This window comes from Pseudophryne corroboree, chromosome 4 (genome assembly GCF_028390025.1).
Source record: "Pseudophryne corroboree isolate aPseCor3 chromosome 4, aPseCor3.hap2, whole genome shotgun sequence".
NCBI lineage: Eukaryota > Metazoa > Chordata > Amphibia > Anura > Myobatrachidae > Pseudophryne > Pseudophryne corroboree.
Genome location: NC_086447.1, coordinates 169,203,564 through 169,213,732, shown reverse-complemented (window position 1 = coordinate 169,213,732; position 10,169 = coordinate 169,203,564).

Below are 10,169 nucleotides of genomic sequence, written 5' to 3'. Positions count from 1 at the left end.
ATTTATCTCAGAGGTTTGCAGTGGGGTTAAGATCTGGACTCTGAACTGGTTTTGACAGACATATCAAGTATTACCACGAGAGCCTTATGTGTCATCTGGGTGAGCAGCTAGACACCTCCGACCTTAGAAAAAGGTGCCGACTGCGGAGGAGAGACAGTCCCCTCAAATTGAAACACTCATACCTCAATGTGTTCAGTTGTGAACAATGCTATAATTTTATATAATTATTATATAATTGCATTGGAACTTTTACTTATATTGGTTGTGAATGTTAATATGCTGTAGCTGGTTGCTTGTACAAAACATATCAGAAAATCCTATTTTGCCAGGCACAATAATGTAAATTATAATAATGGCAGAATGCCACACCATGATCTAAGGATTTCTAGCATGTTTAGAATACAAGCATCAATTATAATCAGTTTTAGTATTCCACACAAAGGCTTCTCGCATTAGACAATGATGCACAGCTTGCAAACATTCACTTGTTTTACATTTCAGAAGGGAATTTGAAGACCGACATTTACAAGTAAGGCTTCTGTTCAGCATTTTTCTGAATATAATATGCTAGGAGACTTAATTTTACTCACATACCGTGATTATTAAGTGAAGTGTGTACCAAGAAGAACAGCTAAGAAAAACAAGTAACATTCTACTAGAATACTATATTTAACATGTTATTAGTAGTGATGTGCACCGGAAATTTTTCGGGTTTTGTGTTTTGGTTTTGGGTTCGGTTCCGCGGCCGTGTTTTGGGTTCGGACGCGTTTTGGCAAAACCTCACCGGAAATTTTTTGTCGGATTCGGGTGTGTTTTGGATTTGGGTGTTTTTTTTTAAAAACACTAAAAAACAGCTTCAATCATAGAATTTGGGGGTCATTTTGATCCCATAGTATTATTAACCTCAATAACCATAATTTCCACTCATTTTCAGTCTATTCTGAACACCTCACACCTCACAATATTATTTTTAGTCCTAAAATTTGCACCGAGGTCGCTGGATGGCTAAGCTAAGCGACCCTAGTGGCCGACACAAACACCTGGCCCATCTAGGAGTGGCACTGCAGTGTCAGACAGGATGGCACTTGAAAAAAATAGTCCCCAAACAGCACATGATGCAAAGAAAAAAAGAGGCGCAATGAGGTAGCTGTGTGACTAAGCTCAGCGACCCAAGTGGCCGACACAAACACCTGGCCCATCTAGGAGTGGCACTGCAGTGTCAGACAGGGTGGCGCTTGAAAAAAATAGTCCCCAAACAGCACATGATGCAAAGAAAAAAAGAGGCGCAATGAGGTAGCTGTGTGACTAAGCTCAGCGACCCAAGTGGCCGACACAAACACCTGGCCCATCTAGAAGTGGCACTGCAGTGTCAGACAGGATGGCACTTGAAAAAAATAGTCCCCAAACAGCACATGATGCAAAGAAAAAAAGAGGCGCAATGAGGTAGCTGTGTGACTAAGCTAAGCGACCCTAGTGGCCGACACAAACACCTGGCCCATCTAGGAGTGGCACTGCAGTGTCAGACAGGATGGCACTTGAAAAAAATAGTCCCCAAACAGCACATGATGCAAAGAAAAAAAGAGGCGCAATGAGGTAGCTGTGTGACTAAGCTCAGCGACCCAAGTGGCCGACACAAACACCTGGCCCATCTAGGAGTGGCACTGCAGTGTCAGACAGGATGGCACTTTAAAAAAATAGTCCCCAAACAGCACATGATGCAAAGAAAAATTAAAGAAAAAAGAGGTGCAAGATGGAATTGTCCTTGGGCCCTGGGCCCTCCCACCCACCCTTATGTTGTATAAACAGGACATGCACACTTTAACGAACCCATCATTTCAGCGACAGGGTCAGCCACACGACTGTGACTGAAATTACTGGTTGGTTTATGACCCCACCAAAAAAGAAGCAATCAATCTCTCCTTGCACAAACTGGCTCTACAGAGGCAAGATGTCCACCTCATCATCATCGTCCGATTCATCACCCCTTTCACTGTGTACATCCCCCTCCTCACAGATTATTAATTCGTCCCCACTGGAATCCACCATCTCAGGTCCCCGTGTACTTTCTGGAGGCAATTGCTGCTGGTGAATGTCTCCACGGAGGAATTGATTATAATTCATTTTAATGAACATCATCTTCTCCACATTTTCTGGAAGTAACCTCGTACGCCTATTGCTGACAAGGTGAGCGGCTGCACTAAACACTCTTTCGGAGTACACACTGGAGGGAGGGCAACTTAGGTAGAATAAAGCCAGTTTCTGCAAGGGCCTCCAAATTGCCTCTTTTTCCTGCCAGTATACGTACAGACTGTCTGACGTGCCTACTTGGATGCGGTCACTCATATAATCTTCCACCATTCTTTCAATGGTGAGAGAATCATATGCAGTGACAGTAGACGACATGTCAGTAATCGTTGGCAGGTCCTTCAGTCCGGACCAGATGTCAGCACTCGCTCCAGACTGCCCTGCATCACCGCCAGCGGGTGGGCTCGGAATTCTTAGCCTTTTCCTCGCACCCCCAGTTGCGGGAGAATGTGAAGGAGGAGCTGTTGATGGGTCACGTTCCGCTTGACTTGACAATTTTCTCACCAGCAGGTCTTTGAACCCCTGCAGACTTGTGTCTGCCGGAAAGAGAGATACAACGTAGGTTTTAAATCTAGGATCGAGCACGGTAGCCAAAATGTAGTGCTCTGATTTCAACAGAATGACCACCCGTGAATCCTGGTTAAGCGAATGAAGGGCTCCATCCACAAGTCCCACATGCCTAGCGGAATCGCTCTGTTTTAGCTCCTCCTTCAATGTCTCCAGCTTCTTCTGCAAAAGCCTGATGAGGGGAATGACCTAACTCAGGCTGGCAGTGTCTGAACTGACTTCACGTGTGGCAAGTTCAAAGGGTTGCAGAACCGTGCACAACGTTGAAATCATTCTCCACTGCGCTTGAGACAGGTGCATTCCCCCTCCTTTGCCTATATCGTGGCCAGATGTATAGGCTTGAATGGCCTTTTGCTGCTCCTCCATCCTCTGAAGCATATAAAGGGTTGAATTCCACCTCGTTACCACCTCTTGCTTCAGATGATGGCAGGGCAGGTTCAGGTATTTTTGGTGGTGCTCCAGTCTTCTGTACGTGGTGCCTTAACGCCGAAAGTGGCCCGCAATTCTTCGGGCCACCGACAGCATCTCTTGCACGCCCCTGTCGTTTTTTAAATAATTCTGCACCACCAAATTCAAGGTATGGCAAAACATGGGACGTGCTGGAATTTGCCCATATGTAATGCACGCACAATATTGCTGGCGTTGTCCGATGTCACAAATCCCCAGGAGAGTCCAATTGGGGTAAGCCATTCTGCGATGATCTTCCTCAGTTGCCGTAAGAGGTTTTCAGCTGTGTGCGTATTCTGGAAAGCGGTGATACAAAGCGTAGCCTGCCTAGGAACGAGTTGGCGTTTGCGAGATGCTGCTACTGGTGCCGCCGCTGCTGTTCTTGCTGCGGGAGGCAATACATCTACCCAGTGGGCTGTCACAGTCATATAGTCCTGAGTCTGCCCAGCTTCACTTGTCCACATGTCCGTGGTTAAGTGGACATTGGGTACAACTGCATTTTTTAGGACACTGGTGAGTCTTTTTCTGAGGTCTGTGTACATTTTCGGTATCGCCTGCCTAGAGAAATGGAACCTAGATGGTATTTGGTACCGGGGACACAGTACCTCAATCAAGTCTCTAGTTGGCTCTGAATTAACAATGGATACCGGAACCACGTTTCTCACTGCCCAGGCTGCCAAGGCCTCAGTTATCCGCTTTGCAGCAGGATGACTGCTGTGATATTTCATCTTCCTCGCAAAGGACTGTTGGACAGTCAATTGCTTACTGGAAGTAGTACAAGTGGTCTTCCGACTTCCCTTCTGGGATGACGATCGACTCCCAGCAGCAACAACAGCAGCGCCAGCAGCAGTAGGCGTTACACTCAAGGATGCATCGGAGGAATCCCAGGCAGGAGAGGACTCGTCAGACTTGCCAGTGACATGGCCTGCAGGACTATTGGCTTTCCTGGGTAAGGAGGAAATTGACACTGAGGGAGTTGGTGGTGTGGTTTGCAGGAGCTTGGTTACAAGAGGAAGGGATTTAGTGGTCAGTGGACTGCTTCCGCTGTCACCCAAAGTTTTTGAACTTGTCAGTGACTTATGATGAATGCGCTGCAGGTGACGTATAAGGGAGGATGTTCCGAGGTGGTTAACGTCCTTACCCCTACTTATTACAGCTTGACAAAGGCAACACACGGCTCGACACCTGTTGTCCGCATTTGTGTTGAAATAATTCCACACCGAAGAGCTGATTTTTTTTGTATTTTGACCAGGCATGTCAAGGGCCATATTCCTCCCACGGACAACAGGTGTCTCCCCGGGTGCCTGACTTAAACAAACCACCTCACCATCAGAATCCTCCTTGTCAATTTCCTCCCCAGCGCCAGCAACACCCATATCCTCATCCTGGTGTACTTCAACAGTGACATCTTCAATTTGACTATCAGGAACTGGACTGCGGGTGCTCCTTCCAGCACTTGCAGGGGGCGTGCAAATGGTGGAATGCGCAAGCTCTTCCCGTCCAGTGTCGGGAAGGTCAGGCATCGCAACCGACACAATTGGACTCTCCTTGGGGATTTGTGATTTTGAAGAACGCACAGTTCTTTGCTGTGCTTTTGCCAGCTTAAGTCTTTTCTTTTTTCTAGCGAGAGGATGAGTGCTTCCATCCTCATTTGAAGCTGAACCACTAGCCATGAACATAGGCCAGGGCCTCAGCCGTTCCTTGCCACTCCGTGTCGTAAATGGCATATTGGCAAGTTTACGCTTCTCCTCAGACGCTTTTAATTTTGATTTTTGGGTCATTTTACTGAACTTTTGTGTTTTGGATTTTACATGCTCTCTACTATGACATTGGGCATCGGCCTTGGCAGACGACGTTGATGGCATTTCATCGTCTCGGCCATGACTAGTGGCAGCAGCTTCAGCACGAGGTGGAAGTGGATCTTGATCTTTCCCTTTAACCTCCACATTTTTGTTCTCCATTTTTTAATGTGTGGAATTATATGCCAGTATCAATAGCAATGGCCTACTACTATATTTACTGCGCACAACTAAAAGGCACCACAGGTATACAATGTAGATGGATGGATAGTATACTTTATGGATGACGAGTGACGACACAGAGGTAGGTACAGCAGTGGCCTACGGTACTGCTATATACAGTATAATGGACCTGGTGGACACTGTCAGCAGACTGCTAAACTACTAGTATAAAAAAAAAAGCCACCACAGGTATACAATGTAGATGGATGGATAGTATACTTTATGGATGACGAGTGATGACACAGAGGTAGGTACAGCAGTGGCCTACCGTACTGCTATATACAGTATAATGGACCTGGTGGACACTGTCAGCAGACTGCTAAACTACTAGTAAAAAAAAAAAGCCACCACAGGTATACAATGTAGATGGATGGATAGTATACTTTATGGATGACGAGTGACGACACAGAGGTAGGTACAGCAGTGGCCTACCGTACTGCTATATACAGTATAATGGACCTGGTGGACACTGTCAGCAGACTGCTAAACTACTAGTAAAAAAAAAAGCCACCACAGGTATACAATGTAGATGGATGGATAGTATACTTTATGGATGACGAGTGACGACACAGAGGTAGGTACAGCAGTGGCCTACCGTACTGCTATATACAGTATAATGGACCTGGTGGACACTGTCAGCAGACTGCTAAACTACTAGTATAAAAAAAAAGCCACCACAGGTATACAATGTAGATGGATGGATAGTATACTTTATGGATGACGAGTGACGTCACAGAGGTAGGTACAGCAGTGGCCTACCGTACTGCTATATACAGTATAATGGACCTGGTGGACACTGTCAGCAGACTGCTAAACTACTAGTATAAAAAAAAAGCCACTTCAGGTATACAATGTAGATGGATGGATAGTATACTTTAAGGATGACGAGTGACGACACAGAGGTAGGTACAGCAGTGGCCTACCGTACTGCTATATACAGTATAATGGACCTGGTGGACACTGTCAGCAGACTGCTAAACTACTAGTATAAAAAAAAGCCACCACAGGTATACAATGTAGATGGATGGATAGTATACTTTATGGATGACGAGTGACGACACAGAGGTAGGTACAGCAGTGGCCTACCGTACTGCTATATACAGTATAATGGACCTGGTGGACACTGTCAGCAGACTGCTAAACTACTAGTATAAAAAAAAAAAGCAACCACAGGTATACAATGTAGATGGATGGATAGTATACTTTATGGATGACGAGTGACGACACAGAGGTAGGTACAGCAGTGGCCTACCGTACTGCTATATACAGTATAATGGACCTGGTGGACACTGTCAGCAGACTGCTAAACTACTAGTATAAAAAAAAAAGCCACCACAGGTATACAATGTAGATGGATGGATAGTATACTTAATGGATGACGAGTGATGACACAGAGGTAGGTACAGCAGTGGCCTACCGTACTGCTATATACAGTATAATGGACCTGGTGGACACTGTCCGCAAACTGCTAAACTACTAGTATAAAAAAAAAGCCACAGGAGTGTTTTTCAGGCAGACAAACGTATACTGGTGGTCACTGTCAGCAAAACTCTGCACTGTACTCCTGCTATAGCTGCTCCCCAGTCCCCACAATTAAGCAGTGTGAGCACTCAGCACAGATATATCATGCAGCACACTGAGCACAGATATGGTATGGAGCGTTTTTTTCAGGCAGAGAAGAGAACGGATAAAAAACTGGTGGTCACTATCAGCAAAACTCTGCACTGTACTCCTCCTAACAGCTGCTCCCCAATCCTCCCCACAATAGTAAAATAAACAAGCAAAGAAAGCAATCAGATCAACTGTCTCGTATATAAACGGAGAGGACGCCAGCCACGTCCTCTCCCTATCAATCTCAATGCACGTGTGAAAATGGCGGCGACGCGCGGCTGCTTATATAGAATCCGAATCTCGCGAGAATCCGACAGCGGGATGATGACGTTCTGGCGCGCTCGGGTTAGCCGAGCAAGGCGGGAGGATCCGAGTCTGCTCGGACCCGTGTAAAAAAAGGTAAAGCTCGGGTGGGTTCGGTTTCTCGGAAACCGAACCCGCTCATCACTAGTTATTAGTACTTCAATGTTACCTTTTTAGGGCAAAACAAGCATTCAGAACTTGTTCTCCAAGCTCTCTTACAGCAAAGTGTACTTAGGGTATGATTTACTGATGGACCCAAATGCTGTCACAGCTGTGAATGTGTATGCAGATGTGGTCCAAAAATATGCAAATGTCGCTGCCACCGGAATTTGTATTGTAGCCCCCGCTGCATTCACAAACTATTACACCTTAGATACTGTATGATCGTCACAGGTTCGGTATGTGGTCCTGCTGCACGGGATGCCGAATGTCATTTTATCGGCATCGGCATACCAGGATCTAGTATTCCAGCAGGGGGCGAGCGCATCAAAGCTTGGTGGCTCTCTCTATGGGTTTCGTGGACACCCATAGAGGGGAAATCACCTAGTACTCCAGTCGGGATCCCGGCATCGGAATTGAGACAGTCAGGATCCAGACGGGCTGTAGTAACTAACCCTGTGTCTCAGTGACGTGCGGTGGGGTGAGGCAGGTGAGGCAGAGACTTTCCGGTCATACTTATGTTTAAACAAGAGTTTTGATTGAATAAAGTATATGAAAAATACTAATAATTTGTTTGAAATATCTTCTTTGCATTATTCTAATAATTTTTATAGCCAAACCTCTGGAGTAAAAAGTCTATGGCAGGTGAGGCAGTGCCACACCTGCTTATCTTTTCTGCACATCTCTGATCAAAACTCACCAAATTTCCAGGAGTTTATACTGCAGCACCTGTGTATAATGCCCAGATGTACCCTTTGGCTTATATACAGTAGTGTATGGAAATCTGGCTCTGGGGTTAGCCAGTGCCTCCTGAGCCATTTAGCTCACCGCACATCCCTGCTGTGTCTTACCTCAGCCTCTTGTCATACAGGCCTAGATTTATTGCAGTATCCGAGTTTACTCAGCCTTGCTTAATTCTCTGACTCCAGTATCTGCTGTGCCTACTAGTTTCCAAGCTGTAGCACCTTCCCAGGATGATTGCACAGGTGTACAGACTCCAGATTGCAGCAATGTTCTCAAACCAGCTGGTAACTATTTGTGTACCTGAGGTTTATTCAAGCAACTCAATCACAACCCTACTGTGACTGCTGAAGTCCTGCTACCTGAGTTACAGAATTTGCCATCTATGCAACAGGCTCTCACCGGTTCCAGTCCGGTTCTACAAGCCTCACTGGTTCCAGTACAGTTCTACAAGCCTTCCAGTTCCAGTCAGGTTCTACTAGTCTCACCGGTTTTACTAGCTTTACTTATTCCAGTTCAGTTCTACAAGTCTCACCGGTTACAGTCCGGTTCTACAAGTCTCACCATTTCCAGTATGGTTCTACAAGTCTCACCGATTCAGTCTTGTTTTCCAAGCCTCACCAGTTCCAGTCCGGTTCTACCAAGCTTCACTGGTTCCAGCCCGGTTTTACCAAAGCCTCACCGGTTCAGTCTGGAATTACCAGAGTTTCACCCCTCGGTTCCTTGGCTCATCCTGGTTCCAGTCTGGCATCCATTCTAAGTGTCATCAGCTGGGTACAAGCCCGGTCAACACCATAGTCCGGTATTATCCCAGTTCAGCTCGGAACCTCTTCACAAGTGATCCAACATCTTTAGTACTACCTACTGCAATATCTTACCAGAGATTCCTTGAGCTTAAACATTACAAGGTAGTTTTCACTGCCACCACCCATTCATGCAAAGAGCTATATTCTGCCTCCTCGTTTCATTCCAGTTCCGGTGTCCAAAAATCCATGCCGAATTCATCCACAGGTAAGCCTGAGACACAATTCATGACATGACGATGATGACTTATAGAAAACCATCTCATAGTACAGGTGATTATACACCCTCCCATGCACAATAAGACTTTCTCCAAACCTTCAGGCATTCCCTGAAAACTCATCTGGTTGGTTCAAATTCCAGAACCAATCACATAACTTCCCTAAGCCAACCTATTGTAATGGGGGTTATCCCAGCTAGATTTTGAATAACAGTATTGAATTATGCTAGTGCCTCCTCCAAAGCCTCAAAGGCTATATTCCCCAGGAGTAGGGTTGGGACAATACCCTGAAGTCAGATAATATACAATACCAATCGGTCTAGCAAGAGTCATGTAACAGCAGTTACATTAGTATAGGAATTCTTGCATACCTCCCAACATGACCCTCTCCAGGAGAGACACAATGCTCTGCTCCTGGACTGTTATCTTAATGTATGATTGTCTGCACCTGTGTTGAACAAGTTAATGGATAAGAAAGGTGTTTCAGCACATGTGATGACAATCATAAATTAAAAGGGAAGTCCAGGAGCAGAGCATTCTGTCCCTCCTGGAGAGGGTCATATTGGGAGGTATGTTATTGAAGTAAAAATAAAGTTTTATTTTCTCAGGAACCCTTCTTAGTCCTTGACTTCTTTAAATTAAATCAGAGATAAAAAATATAAAGTTACAGCAAATGAACAATAATATCCTTTATCACAGAACTGACTTTTGTACACAAAAGCATTACTTGCAGTTATTATTCTGTTGTTGACAAACCTTCTCGATCTTTGTCCCCTTTCTGACACTGAACCCTCTAGTAACCACTTTGGTGGTCATTCCGATTCGATCGCAGTCAGCAACTTTTAGCTGCTGCTGCGATCAACTAGTCCACGCCTATGGGGAGTGTATTTTATCTTAGCAGGGCTGCGATCGTTTGTGCAGCCCTGCTAAGCTAAAAAAAATTCAAGCAAAGCTAGACTAGCCCCATACATACTTACCCTGTGCGACGATCCCTGCGATGCTGGAGCCGGCTCTGATGTCAGAGACATCTGCCCTCCGTTCTGCTGGGCACGCCTGCGTTTTACTCACCACTCCCCGAAAACGGTCTTCAACGCTCCAGATCCACCCAGGTACGCCTTCTTCCTGTCAATCTTCTTAGCGGTCCGCTCTGCAACCGCTTTCTTCTCTAGACGCGACGTAACCCGGCAACCCCTGTCGCCGGGCAACATCGCGCA